A 17,950-nucleotide genomic window follows, 5' to 3' on the forward strand; every position below is an offset into this window, starting at 1 on the left:
AACAGAAGAAAAGGCTCAGTCTTCAGAATTTCCTGCTTTACAGCAGCATTAGCTATGATGTATCACTGTTATGGAACAATACATCTGAACAGAAAAATACATTTCATGCTTCAAAAAAGCTGAAAGCAGGAGTAGATCTAGAATGTGGTCACCCAGCATGTCTTTACTCAAAGACACATGCTGTCCTCATAAGTATTTACTTCTCTCCCTTCTCCCTCCCATACATGAGGTTTTCCACTATATCGGTGCCTTTGAAAGTCTTTTTAGCTTTTCTTTTAGTCCTCAAACATTAAGAAGCTTCATAATTTCAGAAAGGTCAACTTTTGTTAAAACACTTTCATGAAAAGACGCCACACTATTTGAAGAAATGTGAACACAGACAGCGTATCTATGGTACAGTCACCTCTCAAATAGGAAGCTATACACCGCATCCACTAATGAAGGAAGAAAACACAAACTGGCAATCAGTAACACGCTTAATGCAATACTGAAACAGTGACATAGGAAAGGATCGATGTCAGGGTAGCAGGACACAATACCAAAGTGTACATTTGTAAAATTCTAGTTTACAAACAAGCAGGAATTGTCAACTTTCATTTCCATGTTTGTGCAGACAGCATCCCTGGAGCAGAAATATTGTTCCAAGGTCACATCTGATGCAGTTTGCCTGCTCCAGATGCAACTTCATTATTTGTGTATTGTATTCAATACCTGATCCTTTCGATCTAGAAGTGACATTTGGCCATTGCACAGTGTAATATTCTACTGTGTACCCTAATTTGATATATGTGTTCCCTGGGCACGTGCCATCTGTATTGTTACTCACACGTTGGACATATATGTAAGTCTGCAGAGAACAGTCCACAGGCTGAGGGTAGATAACATGTTCCCACACTAGCTTCCTCATAAGGTTACTGTGCTCCGCAGACCACATGACTGTTTGATGCTTATCACTGTTTGCTCAAAGCTGATTATTTTAAACAAACAACATACCAAAAACTGTCACACCGCTTGATTCTACCTTCTTTGGTCATCCTGTTCTCTCCTTTCTCTTACTATTTGCACCTGCTACTGTGCCACCGCGTTCTAGGATTCATCTGCCTGCTTTTGCTTTGTTGGTATCCTGTTTGTGAGCACAACACACGGGCCCAGAGTCACCTTCGAAGGTCATCTGTCTAAAAAAATGTTTGAAGTGACTGTAATGTTAAAGCATGACAGCTGATGTTATTCACGTCACTGCTGACCAAGAGAGAGACTGAGTTTGCATAACCTATACACTTTCAAATCATGTATAGTCATAGTCATCTCTTGGACAGAAACCGTGCCTTCACAGAAAGCTGAAAAACTTCTAGACTTCAACCGGAAATTGATGTCATCTTTACCAACGCAGAAATACCCAATTTGTCCTGTGTCATATTATTGTCAAGGTCTTCTTTTAAATCTTCTGTTTACAAGTACACTTCAGTTTACCATGAGCTGAAAAATGTTCCTCTCCCTCCATGCCTATTTGATTCCTACATCAGTGACCCAATTCTATGCCTATATACCTTACATCTTTTGGAATTAGTTCATACTGGATACATTCTTTACTTAGTTGCTGTTTCTTACCTCTAACTCATTTAAATTCTTCCTCCACAACATATTCTATTGCAGCACCTCCATGGCCATTACTGACAGTCACCAATTTGATTTACAAATAGCTTTGAGGGGATCAGATGTTGTCAAAGAGGCAGTAAGGAAACAGAGGGAAGCTGGAATTGATATGAGAAAAAAGACAAAGGGAGAATAGCAGAATGGAGAGTACAGAATATTGCTTTAAACAATAGAGACTCATAAGATGCATCTACCAGCACCCAATGGGTGCACGCTGCTCGGTGATTAGTCATAGCTAGTCTTCACTAGTCTTCTTACCCTATAAATTCTTCATACTGAAATTATGTCCAGCTTGAACTGCAAAATCCTTCACTTTTTCCATACTGCCATATCCATATTCCTTATTGTTACAACAAAAGCTCTCTATCTCTTTGTTAGAGGCTTACAAACACCTTAAAGGAAATGCCAGCTCTGCTTGTTTATCATTTTCATCATAATTACAGACTCAGTCATAAATATTCATGCAGTACTATGCTGTAACTGTGCATTCCACTTTATAGAACACAAATGAAAGCAGTTCTCTAAAGAACTTACTGTGTGACCCCTACACAGAGGTACAGAAACAGAAGCTGGGGTGTGCATTCACCGAACAACAAAATCCTGGAATGATTCAAGTAAGATGGAGCTTTTCTAATGGAGAAAATGCATAGTAACAATCCATTTAATATATTGCTGCTTCCAAATGCAGTGTCTCATTTGGGGGATAGCTGCTGAACATGCTTGTCCAAATACCTTTGCAGGACATATATACAGAAATAACACACTGGAATTTGGCTCCCAATTACAGAGCGCTGGTTACTAATTTAACTATAAAGATACCAGACCTCAAATTCTTGATTTCATGCCCATTCAACTGTCCAAACAAATGGCTCATTCTCAGTGTGATTTAAATACACCTAATTTTTTAAATAAGAGTTAAGACTGAAATATCATTTCATTTTGTATAGATGCAAGGTGAATCAGAATGTATGGTTTAGTTGTCAGAATAATTTAACGCGTTTCAGTATTAGCTAATTAAGAAACTACTTTTAATACAAACGTTATCTGTTACTGAGGGATTGTGGTTTTATTGACCTAGGTCTAACTGTGATTTTAATCTGTAAAGTAGACTATTCAGAACAATTCATTTCACACTGAAAATCTACAGCATTGACACAAAGTCCCTCTCGGAAGACGTCTCCCATTTCAATTACTCCCTGACATTTGTCCTGGTGTTTTTATTTTCGCTACGTTCTCTAGCCTATCTCAGAATCACTGAGACCGTTCAATAAAAGTTTAACCGTCTCGTGCTGTTAATGTGCTCGTGCTCCGTGCTGAGTGCTGGTTTCCTTCCTTTTACTGAACGCCACACGGAGGGACACAATGGGCGTGTTGTGCTCCGTCTCGCACGGTATGTGCGAGATCTTTAAAAAGGAGGTGTGAGCTGGCTGCAACACCACTACTCTTAACAGCAGAAGTACCACCAACTAACCGACCGCAGCACTGGGGCATGCAGTCCATTGAAAGCCGGTGAAAAAGCTGCTTTTTATTATGACCTACATACTGCACACCAGCAGTTGGGCAATTTAAATCTAGTTACGTTGAGGCTGAACACAATGAGTGAATTCCACTAACGATCACCTCGATGATTTCAGGCTTTTCAAATATGCTCATAAGTTCGATAATGTTTTATAACCCATGCTAGCCTGATGGTAAAAAGCACAGTGAAAAATAAAAAAAGCCTTTTAGCAGAAAACAGAACTATAAAATTTTATCAGCTACTGGAAACACCATCCTGTGTCAGCAACCACATGGAACAGCACACTGAAATGTCTAAGCGAAACGCCATCCGCCCGATCAATTCCGCGACCGCTCCGAACGAGCCACTGACCAAAGCCGCCCTCCGAGCGCAAAGATCCCGCAAGCAGCTGATTTCTGGCACGAAGCCTCGCTCGGTTTCACCTCGGCCACCCGACAGAGCCCGCGCAAAGGCGTACCTCTCCCGCACAAGCCGAGCAGCTCCCGTTCGGGCAGGGTTCCGCGGCCGGGGCTGCCGAGCCCCCGCAGCAAGCGGCCCCCGCCCGGCCCCGCCCCGCCCCGGGCCGCGCACCTGCCCGCCCGCCAGCGCCCGCTCCCACCCGGCGAGCTGCTGAGGTAACGCTGCAGAGCAACCTTGCCTTCGGCAGGCACAACGCCGCTCCGCCGCCTGACAGCAGACACCCAGCGTTATCACCCCGCGTTCCGCCGCCTCCACCCGGCCAGCAGCGACGGCGGCCGCCAGCTCGCCCAAAATGGCAGCCCGCGAGCCCGCGACGCCGCGGCGATTCCTCACCGATGCGCCCCGCTCCTCCCGCTTCCCCCGACGAGGCTTTCGCTCGTTCCCCCGGTGCAGCAGCACGGCGCAGCGTGTCACATTGTTTCCCGTCAGCAAAATGGCTGGTCCCCTCCGCGCCGCCGCGCCCGGCTGGCGGGGCTCCCCCGGCTTTGCGGAGCCATGGCAACAGCCAACGGGCCGCCCGCCCGGCCCCGCCGCCCCCCGCGGGGCTGCCCCGAGCGCGGCGGGGCGGGAGCGGCGCGCGCTGCCGGAGGCTGCGCCTCGCCGGGCCGGCGCGTGCGGCCAGGCGCTCCCCTGAGGGGCTCGGTCCCAGCACGAAAACCACCGGCCCGGGGCCAGCGACCCGCCGTGCCTCGGACCGGGGGTCACCACCGTGCCCCGGCCCGCCGGCTCTCCAGCTGCGCAGCCCGGACCCCGCTCGACCGCCAGCAGCGGGCCCCGGCGTCACCGCAGCTACCGCCGGTGTTCACACACACCTTTCGGGGTCCGGGCGGGTTAAAGGGGGCTGTTCGTGAGATGGGTGTCAAAGACCGTGTAAATCACCACACAAAGCAGTTCTCCTACTCAGAATAACGCAATTCTCCATTTCAATTAAGAGTAGGAAGAAAAGGAGACATTTGCGAACAATGCAAAACTGCTCAAAAATCCCCGCTCTTCCAGAGCTGTCATTATCTAATACTTCAACTGCCCGAGGAGTCAGGAATAAAAGCTAGAAAGCACACGCAGCACTCTCCGACCTAAAGTTCTCTGAAAAATCTTTTAGAAACGTCAAACATCTAACTGGGCACACCGCATTTCACACAGAAAAATTAGGAGTATGGGTTTGAGGAAGATTTTTCTGTCCCTTCTGAGCCATCAGCAAGGACTGGCTTTGCGCGTATAGCAGATCACAGAATCACAGAATGTTCAGGGTTGGAAGGGACCTCTGTGGGTTACCCAGTCCAACCCCCCTGCCGAAGCAGGGTCACCTACAGCAGGCTGCACAGGACCTTGTCCAGGTGGGTCTGGAATATCTCCAGAGAAGGAGACTCCACAACCTCCCTGGGCAGCCTGTTCCAGGGCTCCGTCACCCTCAGAGGGAAGAAGTTCTTCCTCATGTTCAGACGGAACTTCCTCTGCTTCAGTTTGTGCCCGTTGCCCCTTGTCCTGTCGCTGGGCACCACTGAAAAGAGTCTGTCCCCGTCCTCCTGACACCCACCCTGCAGATATTTATAAGCATTTATAAGGTCCCCTCTGAGCCTTCTCTTCTCCAGGCTGAACAAGCCCAGCTCCCTCAGCCTTTCCTCACAGGAGAGATGCTCCAGTCCCCTCATCATCCTCGTAGCCCTCCGCTGGACTCTCTCCAGTAGTTCCTCATCTTTCTTGAACTGGGGAGCCCAGGCCCAGAACCGGACACAGTACTCCAGATGGGGCCTCACTTGCTGTGCTTTTCCAGAGCTACAGCAGGTTTTCCACCTCTGAGGACAGCTTGCGGACAAAGCTCTGCTGCTCCACCACTCCAGGCGGAGTTTCTGTCCCTGGGGTCCAAGGGCAGCGGTGTCCCAGTGGAGCCCCAGGCAGAGAACCACGCTCTGCTGCGGTGGATTTTACACAGTTCTTTCCTCAGCATCTTCACCCTGCTTCCCTTGTGTAAGCGCTGGTGTCTCTGAACGCGAGTATCGCACAAGGAAAGTGGCCTGGGAAGGCTCACCAGGAAACAAGTAGGTGAATTCTGGTTAGATTTCTAACAAACATTTTGGTACATTTAAACAGGTGCTCCAATAGTCACATGAATTGGGTCTTGTTTCTTCCTCTCTCAGTCTTCTTTAGCAAGACCGAGGATGTCCACATCCCTCAAACTGTGACTGGGGCTAAGAATCTGTGCTAGCACCAGGCAGAAGTACCTCCAGCTCCCATTACCCAAACTTTCTGTGCCATGATTATTGTCCAACAGAGCTTTCTGATCAAAACATTATGTCTGCTGACTTGGCAACCTGATTCTGAAGCTTTTGGCTGGAAAACATTAAACTGCTGAACTAATTATTTACACACAAAGTAAGTGTTAAAACAAAACCAGTCTGCATTACAAGAATACCGTTTCACTATGATTAGTTCACTAACTTTTTTGTTAATAAGCAACACGAAACAGATTGCACATCCCGTCCCTTGCTTCTTCATGTATCAGTACAGTCACTGATTCTACAAAAAAGAAAAATCTTTTTCAGTAAGTGAAGACACAAGCAGGTTTTCTATCACTTTAACGCACTAACCTACTATAGTTACTCACTACAGGCAGGCTAAAACCTCAGCTTTTGAAAAAGTAGAGGTTATGAGTTTTTAAACAATAGGTTAGAGCTTGGAAAGGTGTTCAGATGTTTGTCCATATCTATGTATCTATATATAACAGGTATCTTAACAGGCAGTGGAAGCACAGTATTTTCATAAAAATGTTCTTGAAGATTTTGTGGTTTTTTTAAATAAAGAAAATCTGAAGACTACAGCTTCATAATTCAACCTATGTTTGTAAAGTAGGATCTCTGAAAAAAGGATCTATGTTTGTAAAGTAGGCACACTGCCATCCAGTTAAGACTGACGGAGCTCTTGCCTGCAGTGTGCACACGGGACTTAGCTGTATACATGCACATGAAACCTTTCCTTCTCCGCAGTGACGTCAGCGCTCAGGCGGACGAGGCTTAATCCAAGTGCAGATTACGCTTCCAATTCAGCAAACAATTAAAGCGCAAAGTGTGAGAACCGAACCTGTCTGACATTACCTAAAGGCTCCACAGAAGTCCTAGACACAGGCTCTGCTGCATGCTCTGTGCAGCCATAAAACTTCTCCTGGCAAAACCTACTGAACTCACGACATGGAGGATGGGAACTGGACCCACAGGGCAGCTGCCAGAGACTGCATACCCTCCGACAAGCCCCCAGGGCTCAGCTACATTGGTATGTCAGCGTGTCTAGGAACCGTCCAGAATCCGACAGCTGAAATGGTGGCTGCCAGCATACTCTCCTTATATAAAAATCTAAGCGCAAGGCAGAGTCAGACTGACCCTACAATGGGTATTTCAGTGCTTAAAGATAACCACTTGCCTGCTGTCTTAGAACAGATCTGAAAATAGAACACATCATTTGGTACCTTTGCTGAAATCCTACTCCCACGTTAATTCAAACGAGCTTCCTGACCTCACTGTAGTACCTGGAGGACAGCCGCTCACATCAAAAGCCAGCAGAGCTGAAAGAAAACTAGCACTCACCGATCATTCACCAGAACATTGCTAACAGTCTTTGGTTTTGAGACAGAAATAACAAGCGTTGTTCTCAGCTTATCTGTAGGTACTGTATGAACATATAATTTACCACTGTAATTTAGCCGTTCCTGCTATTTTCCTTCACAAACTAGTTCCCAGCTGTCTCAAACCAGCTCCACAGAATATAAAACTTACACCTCCATTAAAGGAACATTTCATTCTTATGACTTCTTGAATCGACTCAAGAACTGTTATTTCCACACCTTTCATTAAAATTCATTGTTTCGCAAAAATAAATTTATATTCTGAAACTGTTTTAAAAGCGTGAACTATAACAAATATTAAAAGATACTGGCACCCATGGACAGGAAATGTCAAAAGACCAAATCCAAGCTAAGAAGCAATTACTATATTCAAATCAGCATTTTACTCCCTGTATTGCGTTGTAATTGTTCCTAGATATATCTGACTATCCAAATAGGAAAACACCTTCTGTTCAGCCATCCTGAACATTATTAACAATTACAGATCTTTCTGATTCTTGTTCAATTTCTGTAATCACTTGATGGTATATCTAAATGAAAAAGGCTCTATTATGAAGGGAAATTGGACTGTTCTAATCATAAAGAAAGCATCACCTATCAATAAAAACCACCAGATGGTCTCCAATTTAAAGACTGAAATGTTCTTTTGATATTGGTTGGTCAACCTGCTTAAATGCAAAGCAGTATGTAAACAGAATGCATATTTGTAGGTTACTATGCCGAAGTATAGTCTAGTTAACATCATTTTTCCAAAGTTCCAGGTGATCACAAGCCTGACCCCCCCCCCGATGTCCCATTTGCAAGACCTCACTATCGCTAACTACCTGAGACACAACCTGTAGAAGAGTGAACTGGAATTCAAACATAAAGAGTTAATCTTATCCAGGGTCAAACTTGTTTGTAGCTCCTCCAGCTACTGAACACGGAGTACCAGTCCAGCCATTGGCCTTGTATTTTCAGGTTCTCACCAGTAACAACTCTGATCAATTTTCTGCACTGTGGATTCAGTCAGATACTTGGCAAAGACGCTGACAGAGAATTCTGTCTAGACTGTATAAAGTAATGGGTTGATTTAAGTATTTAAGTCTTAAGTATTTAAGACTGCTTTTAAGTAGAACAATCGCAAAAGCATTTTAGAAACGTTTTCTAAGGTGTATTTAGGAAAGTTTTATCACAGGAAGTCTGTCCTTTTTTCACCACTGCCCTTTGAGACATTCTACTCATCGCCAGTAGTACAGCCACAAAACGGGGTAGAAAAGATGAGAAAAGTAACTCTGATTTTCCTAAAAGCAAAAAAGCAAATATTTAAAAATTTAAAAGGAAACCCTGCAGCTCTTTTGTAATTAGAGATGAAAGTGTCTTAACCTAATAAGACTAGATCCCTCATGTCTTACAGCAGCGTTAAAAATGCTGCTGAAGTCCTGGAGCAATTTCCGCACAGTTTCCCATCCCATATTCAGCATTTTACTTTCTGATATGATATAGTAAAAAATGCAATAATGAAGGTATTGCTGCCTAATCTTAAATATGAAATATTACTAAAATTATATTAATCTGCTTTTTAGCTGTTTGTACATTCAGTTTTAGATTAACTTTAGCTGAATTTTAAGTAAAGATGAAAATGAGCCTGAAACAGAGACTCTTTATTTTTCTTTTTTATTTGCTTGGTTACCAATTGGATTTATTAACATTTCATGTATTACAGTACCTATATACTTTGTTGTCACTTATCCCAAGAAATATCTCAAATTTTATGATATATTGAGCAGACATGTGAACTAAAGTATGAATGAGTGTTCTGTTTTGCAGGTCTTTAGGACAGTATTTCAGAGAAAAAGGTGAACCTGAGCTCATGAAGACATAATGTACAAGATTCTCCCAAAAATGAATGCTTAAATGTCCAGTTTTAACAGAAAACAGCAAAACTCCAAAACAAAACTAACACACAGATGAGTAAGTGTCTTAAAGGTTACCCTCCCAATTCTTGAAATATCACAAAGACATCAACTGTAAGTGAAACAGAAAAACCCGAGAAACTGCTACTGAAATGCACTATGCTTTCAGAGTATGCCAAGAACATTGCCAAGACAATTAATAGTTTATCTGGTCGATTTGTACTTGAAAGTTTTCCAGTCGTGATTGTGTCATGTACTGACAGTCCCATTAAGCAGCTACATTAATTCATAGACCTAAGCAGGAATTCAGGTTGAGTTGATTTAAGTTCTGAAGAACACCCCATGCCACCTACCTTCCAGCACCTGCCAAAAATCAAGTTTTGTCTCCATTCTGAACTGGAGATCCCTACAAGCCTGAGTTCCTGTGAACATCAAATGTCAGTTTGAGCAGTAACACTCTGTCAAAATGCACAGAGGCCTGAACTCACGGTCCCTCTTCTTCCTTAAATCATTGCTTCGGATGCGCAGCTCCTTGAGCGCAGCTGCCGGAAAGGCTCAGGCCCAGGCATCCCAATGTGGCAACTTCTTACTACTGTCCCTTCATTTCAAAAGCTTGTTTCATATCATTTTTTTGCACCTTATTACCACTACATTTATAAACTACTCTTTCATACTGTAGTAATTGGGACATGCATTCTTCTTCTCCCGTTTGAGAAACAATTCTTAACTTCTAATCACTATATTTATAGAATATTGGCTGTGAGAAATGGAAAAAAAATTGATAGGAAGAGGAGTTCACTGGTGGGAAAGCGGAGCAGCAGCATGGATTTTCAAGTGTTGCCTACAATTTTTCTCACAAATGCTTTGCAAAAGGCTTTCACAACCCACCTGGAGCTCCTCATCAATCCTGCTTCAGGCCTGGCTGGAGCAGAGGCCCAGACCAACAAGAATCAATTCAAATCGTGTTATTTCCGTGCAGCTTGAAATATACAGGAATAGCTGAGTCATTGCTAGTAATTAGGGTGTGAGGTTTTTTATGAAGATCCATTTGTCCGTATCTATAGTCCTTTTTCCCTGAAGCTTCAATCTTTTTCAGCCACCTGCATGTTTTTATATTATTCTACCCCATGCACTACCACCCAACAAACTATGTCCGTTTCTTCATATGCCTCTTTGACCAGTTCGATTTTGTTCAATCTGGCATAGGAAAAACAAAACAGAAATTAAGTAACAAAATCCACCCCAAGTGATCTCTTTCCAGCTCCCCCATCCCATACTTTCAGCACTGTGTGATGCTGAGAGTCAGATAACCAGCTGCCTAAAAATAGAGAACACTTCCCTAGACACACAACCATACTTGTGGCTCTTGACTCAAAAAAATTGTTCTTGCCTGATTAGATTGGCTTATTAAGTGATAGAAAGCTTGTTGGGCTGGTCATATCTGCCTCTGACACTCCTCAGAGCTAACCAGAGTACGTTTAAAAGTGTGCCCTTCCTTATGGATTAGAACAGACACAACTTGCTTGCACAGTTTTGCTCTTCTGCGCAGTCCTACTGGAAAAATAGCTATCCAAAACCCAAGCTCAAAAGCATCTGCAAGAAATGCTATCAGCTATGATATTTGGGATCATCGGTTGTTAAAAGCAGCAAGATTTGGGAAGAGCAGATGGTCAAGAGCATCAGTAGCAAATAGATATGATAAAGCTAGTAAGCCATCGTATTTTCCAGAGTTCTTTGAAGCCAGGAAGTTTTAAATAAACTCCTTGTAAAGTGGGCTTACATTTTATCAATTCTGAGACCTTGGCAGCACCTCTCTATGCCAGATGAGGTCACAAATCAATCTCAGAACACCTCTGACAGAGCATAAATACCACAGCAGAGTATGTGTAAGTCACACTAACATGTCTGGCTGGCATAACTACAATAGCAAAGTTGATAAGGTACCAACCAGCTTATCCACAGCATTCTTTTCATGAAGAGGTCATTTCTTCTTTTGTGCTAGGAAGTGAAACAATGCCAAAGCATTCTAGAATGCTTAAACAAATAGCAGCAGCATCTACCTCTGCTTACAGGTTAACAGCTTGTACTTCTTTGGTAACTTTTTCATTTTCTTTAGAGTGTAGCATAACACAACAGGAACTTTAGCACTTCACCTGCCAAATACACCCTTTATCCTAGGAAGTAAATGAACTTGTTCTGACAAGACATCTAGATTCCAGTTGCCTTGTAGCTCGAACCATGATTGGGCTCCTTAAACTTAATGTTCACTTCCTTTTTTTCCTTCAGTGATTTTCTGCTCTGTCCTCAATTTTTGTCCTAAACAGTGTTAAAGCAGTACGTATAAAATTATGAAACAGGATTATTTTAAAAAGTCTGCTGCCACTTTTTCCATCAAGCACCCCACTTACATTTAAGGAAATTACTTATCATACAACCTTAAAGTAGATTTAGCACTAAAGAGGGGAAAGCTGAAACGTTCAAACAGCAACAACTTGATAGCAACATCAATCTTCACCTGTACTAGCTAGCAATGTAAGCTCGCAGCAAAGCGAGCTAACAGGGTCCTGGGCTGCGGCAAGAGTGCTGCCAGCAGGTCGAGGAAGGGGCTCCTTCCCCTCCGTGCAGCGCTGGTGGGGCCACCCCTGCAGCACTGCGTCCAGTCCTGGGCTCCTCTGTACAAGAGAGGCAGTGACATACCAGAGAGTCCCGCGAAGGCGCACAAAGATGATTAAGGCTCTGGAACATATCTCCTGCGAGGAAAGGCTGAGAGAGCTGGGACTGTTCAGCCTAGAAATAGCTGGGGGGGGAGGGGGGGCTGCAGTGGAAATCTCATTGATGTGTACACATACGCTGAAGGAAGGGTGTGAAGAAAACTGAGCCAGGTTACTTCCAGTGGTGCCCAGTGACAGGACCAGAGACAAAACTGCAACATAGGAGAGTCCGTCTGAACGTCAGAAAGCATTTATTTAATGTGAGGGTGACTGAGCACCGCCACAGGTTGCCCAGAGGGGCTGTGGAGTCTCTGTCACAGGAGATATTCAAAATCCTTCTGGACACAGTCCTGGACAAGAGGCTCTAGGTGGCCATGCGTGAGCAGGGAGGCTGGACCACACAATCTCCATAGGTGATCTCTGGCACAAAAACTTAGACCTTTGATTTCTCCAGACAGAATCAGACTCAGATCAGCATTAACACAAAAGGCAATATGAGAATGCTCGGATACTACAACCTCCTAGAATTTAACTTCAAGGAGGTAGCAGTGACGAGTTTGCTCAGCACCACTTTCTGAAACAAGCTGCAGATGAAGGGTAGCGTGGGAGGAAAAGAACAACTGTATTCACACACAAGAGGAAAGAAAACAAGACGACTCAAATGTGTTCACGATTTAGAAGCTCATAACACTGATGTTGTTTCCATAGTAACTAAAATACTTCAAAGCAGGGAAAAACAGGGAGAGGGATTCTAAAGGACAGCACCACATACAGATTAAAAGCAGATACTGTCCGCCAGATGATGGCCCGATGTCTGTATTGATGAACTTACACAGTTTATCACAAGAAGTATCACCTGTTAAAGAATGAAGATCCAGTGAAACTACCCTACTAACAAAATACGAGTGAACACTAAAAACAGCACAGTAAAACACCCCTGGTACTTGACAGCCTGTCTCCCAACTCTTTAGTGGGCTAAGCCCAAGGCGAACAGCACACCACCAGCTGATGGAGTTGTGCCTTATGCACTCGCCACTCACTGTTGAAGGCTATGTCCAGTGTGATCTCCCTCTTTGGTCAGAATAAATGACCTGTGTGACCCCAAGGAAAGACAGGACACAGCAGGCAAGAAGCAGCACGCATTGCACTAAGCTGAATCAGATGATCTACCTGGTTTGCAATGCTTACCTTCTAATAACTTCGTTGTCTTTGCAGCTGAGAGAGTTGATATAATTGGACTTTCCATAAAGAAAATACAGATAAAAGATAACTTATACTTACTGAGCTTAGGGAAGGCAAAGGAAGACAATATCTGTTCTAGAAATAATATTTAGCATTGTAAAAATGGTCAGTACAGAGAAGATGCAACTATAAATCTGCTGGATCAAGGCCTTAATGGGTCTCTTTCACAGTAAATAGTGACAGGCATATGACCCCAACTGTTTTAACACTCAGTTGCACCCCTCCCCCTGAAAAACTAAACCCCTGTACACAATCCTCCCATTTATCACCATTTCTAAGAAATGAAACAACATAATCCTATAATTTAAGTGCTGCTCGGACTCAATAAATGGCTTTGCACTAAAGGCAGAAAAATGTTATGAACTGTAGATCAGGCTATATCTGATGCATAGTACAACTTCAGCATTTTCAACCACGTAAAAGTCATCTGGGAGGCAAAACCCAATTTCAAGTTCTTTAGCCACTTAGTACAGCTGTGTGCATGCAGTTTCATCCTCGCACACAGCAAGGGAGGTGGCCAAAGGAATTTAGAATCAGAAGTGCCAGACTTCTACCCTTTGCAATGGACTTTTTCAAGAATAGGCTCACAAAGACTTTCTTGCTTATCGTGAAAAGGAAACGTCATGGAAAGATCAGTCTGAAGCTAAGTTTCAGAAGGGTGTTAACAACACTCTTGGGATCTCCAGAGCTACCCAGTTAATGTCTATGAAGTGAAATAGGTTCAGTATACTATTTTCAAATACTTGGTTTTGTGTAATAGTAATTTTCAAGTGTTGTGCCAATAATCAACAGGGAAAGTCATCTACCCAAGACCACTTCGGTTGATTTGTTCCTCATCTGCAATTTCCTTCAAGTACCTTTTCTTTTTTGTAAATCAGTACCCTAACATTCATGCAAGAGGTAGAATACCTAAAAACCAAAATCTACAGTAGTTTCCCCACTGATATAATTCAGTACTCGAATTATGCAGAAAATTCTGGCACCAGGCTGCTCATTTTACTTAAGTCACCAGAACAAAATAAGGAAAAGCAAGATGTTGGTTTTTTTTCCCCCACGGTGAAGAAAAGGATGTAGGTGGGGAGTATAATTGACACTAATTATTTGTAGGAAAGGTCAGGGTTACCTTTTACCAACTGCACGAGGCAGCTGATTATCTGTCACATCTCTGGAGTACAGTCACGAAACCGTCAGTGAGTAAAGGACAAACAGGCCTTGGCTAGCAATCAAACTTGGCAACATTCAGCAACACAGCACAGCAGATGTCTTTTTAAAATAGGTAAATTATAAGACACTAGATAGCATAACACTAGATATCTGCAACACTGAAAAAAACTTCAAAAACAATTACTGTTTCAGTACCTGAGAGGTGACTTGGTAGTACGATCTTCTCTCTTAAAAAGAGCACCTACATCAAAAAATTCCAACTCAGTTTTGAACTCCTTCAGGAAGTTTTCAGTTTCTACGTGACATGTATTTTAGATTTTTTTTATACAATAAACCTCATTTTGAGCAAAAACTGCATATAGAAAGTATAAGACAGAGAGCTGTGTCAAAATATCTGAAAAACAGAGAAGAGATTGTGTAGTTTTAAAAATTATAGTATCTCAAATATTTGAGAATTTGCAGTCAGAGTCTCAGGAAACACCCCTTTAAAAGATGAAAACTGTCATACCATATTACGATCATTATTGTTGCTGAAAAACCCAAACTGAGATCTGATACATCTTGTTTGATAACCGATTTGTTACAAGGTTACTCAGTGTTCCAACAAAAAAAATTGTTTGTTATTTGGTATGTCCCTTGAGAGGTTTGCTGGGCCTTAAGTGAAATGAACATTCCATCCCTGAGAACCACTCACTGGCTTTCCAGAATGTGGAATTTACAGGGATGAGGCAACTCAATTCCAAATAGCTTTGGCTTCAATTTTAATCTCAGACCTATAAGAATGGAAGAAATCTCTATGCTCATGTACCCTTACTTAGCAAGTTAGCTTTTTCTAACAAAATCCTTAAATTAAGCAGTATAATAAATAAGTGGGATTTCTCTTTAGGTAATTTTGGGCGTACACATTATAATGACTGCAAAACAAGTTTTTTAGCGGTTTTCCTGTCAATTATTAAGGTACTGCAGGAATATTCTGTGTAGACTTAGTTTTGTTTCGGAGCATAAAGGGTGAATTTGCAGTTCTGCTAGGCAGTTCTGCAGCAGCCAGTTTAAATGCTATCAGCTCCAGCTTTTGCCTGGACACGCATCCAGTATTCAAACAACACAGAGACTGTGATGGGGGAGCCCTGACACCGCCGCCCTTGATGCTGCGGAGCGGTGTGTCCAGGGGATTGTAACAGCCATCTGAGCATTTCCATTCTCTGAAATTCTTTAAGTAATACCACAAAAGTTTCACTCTAGAGCAGCAGTTCTGGGGAAAATTTCTGGTTTCCTCAAACGATTTAGGGTCATGTCTCTAAAAATGCGTTTTGCTAGGGAAAAATCAAAGGCTTGGGCCTTCCAGATAATGAAAACCGTTTTCATTAGTAAGACTTTAGGCTAGCAAAACAGGGAGAAAAATGATTATGCATACTAGTAGTCCTGGTGCATAATGGTTGTTAGCTTCTCTTCCTTTCTTGCTTAAGTACACTGCATAACTGTGCTGTTCAAGCTTCAGAAAGTGCATTGAACTCTGGCTCCCATTTTTTAGTAAGCATCGGTTTGCAAAATGATACTCCTGAAAGAAAACACTGCATCTTTTCTTGGTCCTCCTTAGCAGAGACTCAAAGATAGTTGTGAATCACTCCACAAGTGCAAATCTCAATAACTGCAACAAGCAACCTGAAAAAACCCTATGCTACTATTAATTTATAACTGACCACCTTTGGGTACAGTATTTTCATTGCTTATTGTAAGCTATAGCACGCTCCTGCTTATGAAGTAGAGTAACTAACTCCAGTGTAACAACGTTAAAGGTTAAAAGGCAGAAAGATTAACAAATCTTTCTGGTTCAGAGGATAGGACAGCGGCACAGCATACACTACTGTTTCATGACAGGCTGTAATTTTACCCCGAAAAATATAAAACTGGCGATGAGTTACCTGGTTGCTATTGAATGTATCTGAACAAGCAGGGAGTTATTACTCCTCCTCTTCACAGAGGGTCACAAAACAGGAAAGGGAAAATGAAAATCTTGATATCCTTTCCAAATGGCTTCTCTTTCATTCAGGAACACGGAAAAAGAGATGTCTCAGTGCCAAAAATGAGCAGAAAAGCTTGACTTTAAGTTTTACGGCAAGAGATGATAAGCAGGATGAAGGTACAAGGTTTCTATAATATTTCTTAAATTGCAAAGCCAGCTGTTAAGTATGGGATTCACCAGAGCCAGGGTAAACTTTGTACTCAATGTACCAAACTAACATAAGGATTTCACTAGTGTGAAGATATACGATCTATCTACAACACGCTTTTACCTTCAAATACAATTTTCAGACTAGCTATCGGTGTGTGGGACTCAATTTTAACATACATTCAGCCTATTTTTTAGCTAGCTAGCTAGTATTAATACAGCTCAAGATTTCTAGAGCTAGAAATTTTCAGTAACTTCAAAACACCTGAAGCAGAAAAATAAAAATTAAAAAATGGAGAAGCACTTCAAAGACAAATACTGACACTTGAGGCAAGTAAGCAAGCAGAGAGAAGCAATTTTACCCAAATCATCTTATCGATCAAAACTGCCACAATGACAAATCTCAGCTTCCTGCATCTTTCATCATTTCACGCAAAATCACAGAATGGTCAGAGTTGGAAGGGACCTCTGTGGGTCATCTAGTCCAAGCCCCCTGCCAAAGCAGGGTCACCTACATCAGGCTGCACAGGAACTTGTCCAGGTGGGATTTGAATATCTCCAGAGAAGGAGACTCCACAGCCTCCCTGGGCAACCTGTTCCAGGGCTCCATCACCCTCAGAGTGAAGAAGTTCTTCCTCATGTTCAGACGGAACTTCCTCTGCTTCAGTTTGTGCCTGTTGCCCCTTGTCCTGTTCTGCTCCCCAGATAATCCCTGCGATTTGACATCATCCCAGTGCCAGCCTCAGGTCCCTCCATCAGTCTGCACAGAGAGCTACATAACTTACACTATTACCTCTTTTAGTCAGCATCCTGGCCAAGGACTTAATCAATAGTCCCAGTTGCTTGCCTCCAAAACCATCACTTCTTCCAATGGCAGCTCTCTGCATTTTAACTTCCAACCTGAAAACTCTGACGTACAGTCAATAAACCTGACTTCATATTCAACATGACTAAAGTAAGTATGCAACAGATAGGAGAAATCTCATTACATTCTAGTCTGGAAGAAAATTCCAAATTATTTTCCTCGCTTTTAACTATTTATTGAGTTATCAGAAAGCTTGATGACTTATCTCTTCCTCCTCTTCCCAGTGACGTATTTTTCTAAATAGAGAAACTCTGAATACTCTATCACTTTTACAAGCAGCAAGTGATTCACAGCATAGAGAACAATCTTAAAAGTGATAGTATGGCAGTGATTTTTTTCCCTATGAGAAAAGCGTTTTCCAAGAGCCTGTGGGAGGGAGTTCACTGTATAAAGCTGAAAATTTCCCTCTTTCTGATTTAGAATTTAGGCAGAAGTTCTAAATTTGGGGGGGGGGGAAATCATTCCAAAGCTGTACCCTGCCATCAGGTCCTTAATTTATATAAGTCTTCCTACCGAAATAAAAATTGAAAGCAGCAAAGGTTTAAAGGGTACCTTGCTAAATAATGACAGGTGTGGTTTTGGCTTTTTTTGGTTTTGTTTCTTTTTGTTTTCCAAAAACTTTTCATTAAATCCCTTGAGTTCTAGTCATTTGATCTCCT

General features: G+C 42.6%; 1 protein-coding gene across 7 annotated transcripts in view; it reads right to left on the reverse strand.

Moving 5' to 3' along the window:
* SORBS2 (sorbin and SH3 domain containing 2) overlaps nucleotides 1-17,950 on the reverse strand; it is a 246,472-nt gene that overhangs the window by 169,845 nt on the left and 58,677 nt on the right. For 2 of the 7 annotated variants that reach the window (XM_075421861.1, XM_075421859.1), the window contains exon 1: nucleotides 3,965-4,169. The exons of 3 other annotated variants lie outside the window; for them this stretch is intronic. The gene's annotated coding sequence lies outside the window, so the exon portion shown is untranslated. Of the gene's footprint in view, nucleotides 1-3,629; nucleotides 3,691-3,964; nucleotides 4,170-17,950 lie in introns of those variants that run through there. 2 more of the 7 variants (XM_075421860.1, XM_075421862.1) reach the window with 2 other exon arrangements.

This window comes from Opisthocomus hoazin, chromosome 5 (assembly GCF_030867145.1).
Source record: "Opisthocomus hoazin isolate bOpiHoa1 chromosome 5, bOpiHoa1.hap1, whole genome shotgun sequence".
NCBI classification, from domain to species: domain Eukaryota; kingdom Metazoa; phylum Chordata; class Aves; order Opisthocomiformes; family Opisthocomidae; genus Opisthocomus; species Opisthocomus hoazin.